The sequence below is a fragment of the Ranitomeya imitator genome, chromosome 1 (genome assembly GCF_032444005.1).
Source record: "Ranitomeya imitator isolate aRanImi1 chromosome 1, aRanImi1.pri, whole genome shotgun sequence".
Lineage (NCBI taxonomy): Eukaryota > Metazoa > Chordata > Amphibia > Anura > Dendrobatidae > Ranitomeya > Ranitomeya imitator.
The window spans coordinates 902155309-902161397 of record NC_091282.1 but is presented as its reverse complement, the minus strand read 5'-3'; positions in this window follow the sequence as shown (position 1 = coordinate 902161397).

The following is a 6089-nucleotide window of genomic DNA, read 5'->3' as shown; positions in this document are numbered from 1 at the left end:
TGCCCAGGCGAAAGCTAAACTGTGTACAATACCGTGTAGGGGTGAGTACCTGTTTGGCCCGCTATCGTTAATAGAGATCTTCCAGTAGGGGGCAGGTTAAAATTCTTTTATGCTCAGTGTGCCAAAATAACTTCGAGCAATTGGGTTCTGGGTATAATCAATTCAGGGTTAAAATTAGAGTTCCGGGAAAGACCTTCTGAATTTTATATCTTGACTGCCCCTGATTCCTTAGACCAACAAAAGGCCCTTGAAAAAGAGGTCCAAATGTTAAGACGGAAGAAAGTCATAGTGGAGGTTCCAAAACATCAACAGGGGAAAGGGTTCTATTCCCCTTTATTTTTAATCTCCAAGCCAGATGGATCCTTTAGAACCATCATAAACTTACGGAGATTAAACAAACATCTAGAGTATCATGCCTTTAAGATGGAATCGATTAAAACGGCAACTAAACTTCTCTTTCCCAGATGTTATATGACAGTCCTGGATTTAAAAGATGCGTATTACCATCTGCCCATTCACCAGGATCATCAACAATTCCTCAGAATGGCGGTGCGCTTAAACGACCAGGTCAGACACTTTCAGTTTGCTGCAATGCCCTTTGGTCTATCTATGGCACCGAGGGTGTTTACTAAAGTCATGGCAGAAGTAATGGCCTATGTCAGAGAACAGGATACGTTAATTATACCCTACTTGGATGACTTCCTGGTAGTGGGGAATTCCTTTTGCCAGTGCAGTACTCGCCTAAATCATGTAATATCTTCCTTACAGGACTTGGGTTGGATTGTCAATATGGAGAAGTCAAGACTCGACCCATCAACAACTCAGACTTTCCTAGGTATTCTGCTGGATTCGGAAGTGCAACAATGTTTCCTTCCGGAAGAGAAAAAGCAGAGGATTGTGCACAAAGTCAGTACGGTAACAAGGAAGCCAGATCTGACTTTAAGAGACGCTATGTCCCTTCTGGGATCTCTAACGTCCTGCATACCAGCCGTCCAGTGGGCTCAATTCCACACTCGAGTGTTACAGGCCCAAGTCTTGGATACAGAGAGAAGTCTTCAAGGGCAATTAGGCGGAAGACTCAGGTTGTCCACCGCCACTCTACACAGTCTGAGATGGTGGTTAAACAGAAGACATTTAGGGAAAGGAGTACGCTGGAGTGTAGTACCAGACAACACGGTCACAACCGATGCCAGTCCAATAGGTTGGGGAGCTCATATAGGAGATGTCTGGACTCAAGGGCAATGGTCTCTCTTAGAGGCTCAAGAGTCCTCAAACTGGAAAGAGCTCACGGCAGTGAAGAGGGCCTTACTCAGGTTGCTTCCATCTCTGCAGGATTCACATGTAAGAGTCCAGACAGACAACACAACAGTAGTGGCGTATCTCAACCATCAAGGGGGTACAAGGTCAAGATCCCTAATGAACACCGCCACAGACATACTCGAAATAGCCGAAGCCCACTTTCTCTCTCTATCAGCTGTGCACATTCGGGGAGAGCTCAACACAGAGGCAGATTACCTCAGCTGTCATTCTCTACGTCAGGGAGAATGGGTTCTAGATCGACGGGTGTTCAGACAAATAGTGGGCCTGTGGGGATTGCCCGTAATCGATCTATTCGCAACGAGAGAGAACAGGCAGACTAGGAAGTTCGCTTCTCTTCGGGTGGCGGACAAGCCCTGTATAATAGACTCCCTTCAAATACACTGGAATTTTCCTCTAGCTTACGCGTTCCCTCCAATGTGTCTGATCCCGTTAGTCCTCAGGAAGATCAGGGAGGACAGGGCGAGAGTGATCCTGATTGCCCCCTTTTGGCCCAGGAGGGCATGGTTCTCGTTACTCAGGGCAATGTCTGTGTCCGACCCCTGGGTACTGCCGACCAGCCCGGAGCTTCTTTCTCAGGGTCCATTCAGTTACCCCAATGTGGAATCCCTGCATCTGACGGCGTGGAATTTGAGAGGGAGTTATTGAGGAGAAGAGGGTTTTCAGAGGCTCTCATATCTACCCTTTTAAATAGTCGGAAAGAAGTCACCACTAAAATCTATGCTAAAACTTGGAAAAAGTTCCTTGCCTTCTACCAAAATCCCTTTTCTGGCAAGGTTCCAATTCCGGCTATTCTGGAGTTTTTACAGAAAGACCGAGAATTGGGCTTGGCGGTAAATACCCTTAGAGTCCAAGTATCAGCTTTGGGAGCGTTATATAACAGTGATGTGGCGGGAAATAGATGGCTTTCCCGATTTATCAGGGCCACTGAACGTAGTAAACCAGTGTATATTCCTAGATTACCACCATGGGATCTAAATTTGGTTTTAGACGCCTTAACAGAAGCCCCCTTTGAGCCAATAGATTCTGTCTCCATTAAAAATTTAACTTTAAAAACAGCCTTCCTAGTAGCCCTGACCTCTGCTAGGAGAGTGAGTGACTTACAAGCTTTGTCGATAGACCCTCCTTATTTAATGGTCTTTCAGGATAGGGTAGTGTTAAAACCTGATCCAGCATACCTACCAAAAGTAGCTTCCAAATTTCATAGAAGTCAGGAAATAATTTTACCATCTTTCTGTGACAGTCCGAATTCAGCTGACGAGCAGAAATATCACATGTTAGATGTCAGAAGAACTCTATTAGAGTACCTACATAGAACAGAACCATGGAGGCAGAGTAGGGCTCTGTTTGTTTCCTTTCAGAATCCAAGGAAAGGGGCGAGTGTAACTAAAGCGTCTATCGCCAGATGGATAAGAGATGCCATATATCTTGCTTATACTGCTAAAGGCCAGACACCACCAGATGGCATCAGGGCCCACTCCACTCGAGCCATGGCCTCATCCTGGGCGGAAAGAGCGGACGTCTCCATAGACGTAATATGTAAGGCGGCAACTTGGTCTTCTCCTTCCACCTTTTATAGACATTATCGCCTTAATTTATCTTCAGAGGCCAATTTAGTTTTTGGCCGTATAGTACTTAGTGCTGTAGTCCCTCCCAGGTGATTGATCTTTGAAAATCTCTCGTAGGGGTGCTGTCGTGGCGATAGGAAAACCGGTTTTTACGTACCGGTAATAGGATTTTACGGAGCCACGACAGCACCCGCACATTCCCCCCCATAGTTATTCACTGGTTTCTGCACCCTTTGGGGAAAGTGTGCTTGTTATAAAATCACTCTTTAGTAGGTGATGGTATTTAGTAATGTTTAAGTATATATGTTTATGTACTAACTCAATGGCGGTGTCCCTTATACTCTGAAACACAAACTGGAGTGGTGAGGGGGACCGCCCCTTTAAATTCTGTAGGTTCCTGTCCGGAAGGTGGGCGGATCCCCTCTCTCGTAGGGGTGCTGTCGTGGCTCCGTAAAATCCTATTACCGGTACGTAAAAACCGGTTTCTCTGCTGTATCTGTACATCATGAATCGTGGTATGTGTTAAGTGGGGGCCCACAGTCTCTTTGCCCGGGGCCCTCAAAAACCTGGAGCCGGCCCTGGCTGTTGGACATCTCCTTGTAAATTGGCTGGTCTGCAGGTATAGTTCAGCTTCAGGATTATTTTCCCCTCTCACACAATGATCTGCTGGACTGTAAGCAGTCTTTCTGTGGCTCTGTCTTCTTCTCTTCAATGTCAGGATCACAGCAGTCTTCAATGGAGAAAGTGAGTCACCAGCAGGACAGTGGGATACTCGGTACAAGTTCCGGTCGCAAGGGGGATGTCACGGTGGCTGCGACCCGGTCCGTGGCCCTGGGCCTCAACGTTAAAGGGGGAAATGTTCAAAGTTTGTCATGACACCACCTGTGGAGTTCGGTCAGTATTGGGGACCGACACTGCATTAAAGTGGTCCCCTGGGGGATGTTGCGGCAGCACAGATGTTACACTTCCCATTGGTGAAGCTGGGTCCCCAGGGGTCCTATGGTATAGGGCGTGAATGGTATAGCCGGTAAATAAGTGTAGGAGGCAAGTTGTAAGTCTTTACCTGGTTTACTGCAGGTTGCTGGCCACAGTCCAGGGTACCAGGCATGGGTGATGGTGGTCCGGGTGGCTCAGAGGCAATAGAAGGTTCCCTTCTCCAGTAGAGGTCCATGAGCCTTTCCAATTCGTGCCATTAAAGGTGCTGCCTGAAGCTTCCTACAGGGTCCTCCAGTTTCCCCCTGTCCAGGGACAGGTACCTGCGTGATGGGCAGCTTGAGCCTTTTTACAGGGACTCTAACATGCCCCAGGCTCCTCAGGTGCTGCTGCATCTCAGGCGTGGTGCAGGCAGGTAACGTGTTGTGTTGTGCCCTCTGGTTCTGCTCTGTGTCCTAGAGTCCCACAAAGCCTCGGGCTCCCGGTTCCCGGCTACTGTGCTTCAGCTCTGAGGGTGCCCTGCCACAGTTCCTCTCTGAGCTCTGTTCCTCTCCTGTGCTCCTTCCCTTCCAGCTACTCCACATACAACAACCCTTCAGGTTCTCTTACTCCTTCCAGAGGCTGCAGCTCCCTCGTGGCTGCCCGGCCTCTGTCTGTTCTACGTCTCTCTTAGACGTCTGCTCTGCTTGGTCTCCCAGGACCAACTAACTAACTCCTCCTCCAGGTCAGGATCCATGTAGCCTAGGGAAGCTCCCCTGAATCCGGGTATTGAGCTCCCCCTCTGGGCCTGGATTCAGAATGTGTTGCATGTGTGTGCCTTACCTGGTGAAGATAACTCCATCGCCTCAGAGCATGACATTACCTTCCCCGAAGGAAAAGCAACATCACTGCAGCAACCAGTCACCTGGGGTGCTGCAAAAGACAAACACGTCCTCATGATCAGCTAGCTCTTCCCTTTTTCTCAAACTTGCTTGGCAAATCACTTTCTTCCTCTGCTACGCCTCCTCTTCCAATATGTAAATAGGAGCAAAGGTTGCTGGGAGTTGTAGTCCATGGCAGTGCAGAAAAAGAAGCATTAAAGAGGTTGTCCACTACATTCACATTGATGGCCTATCCTTAGGATAGGTCATCAATGTCTGATTGGCTGGGGTCCAACACCCTTGCTGATCAGCTGCTACCTGTGACGGTGGCTGCTGGCTGGAACTGCTCACTTTTGGAGCTGATACATCTACTTGTATTGGCCATGGCTTGCTACTGCACATCCACCTCCCATTGATTTGAATAGGAGGCTTAAGTGCAGCACCAACACCCAGCCACTACAAGTAGACAGAGCAGCTCGGCAAGTGAGTACTACCAGGCATCAGTGGCCACCGATAATAGTTGACCAGCAGGTTTTGGAGCCCAGCTGATCAGACAGGATAGGTCATCAATGTAAAAAAAGTGGACAACCTCTTTAATGACTGCTGCTGTGAATGTCAGCTTATTCCCAGCTGTGTCAGTCTCTGTACACAAAACTCCCACTGCAGGTGTTATAGTTAGCTTTCCAGCTAAGATATGACTCAAAATACTGTGTAATTATTTCTAAAGTAGCCTAATGTGAGGTCAGCTTTGTTACTAGTAGCACGTTGATGTCACAGTCATAAACTATATATATGAGGCATAACTGTGATTTTTTTCCAGTCACGCATGTCCGATCCCCTGAAAAAGCCACTAAAGTGATAAACCATGGGTTGAGGGCGAGCGGGGCATTTGGAATATGTTTGTGCTTCAGTTTACCAGCTATACTAGGAAATAAAATGAAGAGGACAGCATTTTTTTCAATAATTGAGACACAAAGTATGACCTTGTATAAATGTGAAAATTACTTAATCTAACAGCTAAGGGTAGTTTATGTGAACTTTTGTAACAGATAAGGCTGGTTTCACACTTGCGTTTTGATCTGCAGCGTTTGTACCGCATATAAACGGTATTTGCTGCATGCGTCCTGCCACGGAAATGCAACATGTAGTAATTTTCAAAGGCGTCTTTTTGGCGCATGGAAACGCATGCGTTCATTTGCGTTTGATGTGCGTCAAAAAAATACATTGGTGTCTATGGAAACGCATGCGTTTTTACGCATATGCGTTTGGTTGCATTTTTGAACGCATGCGTTTCAATTAAGATAACCATGTCTAGACACTGATAAGCCACCCCCTACCATCAAGGTGATAAAAAGGAGGTTGGGGACAGTTTCAGGACACTTCTCACCAGACTCTCAAGAAGACAAGATAC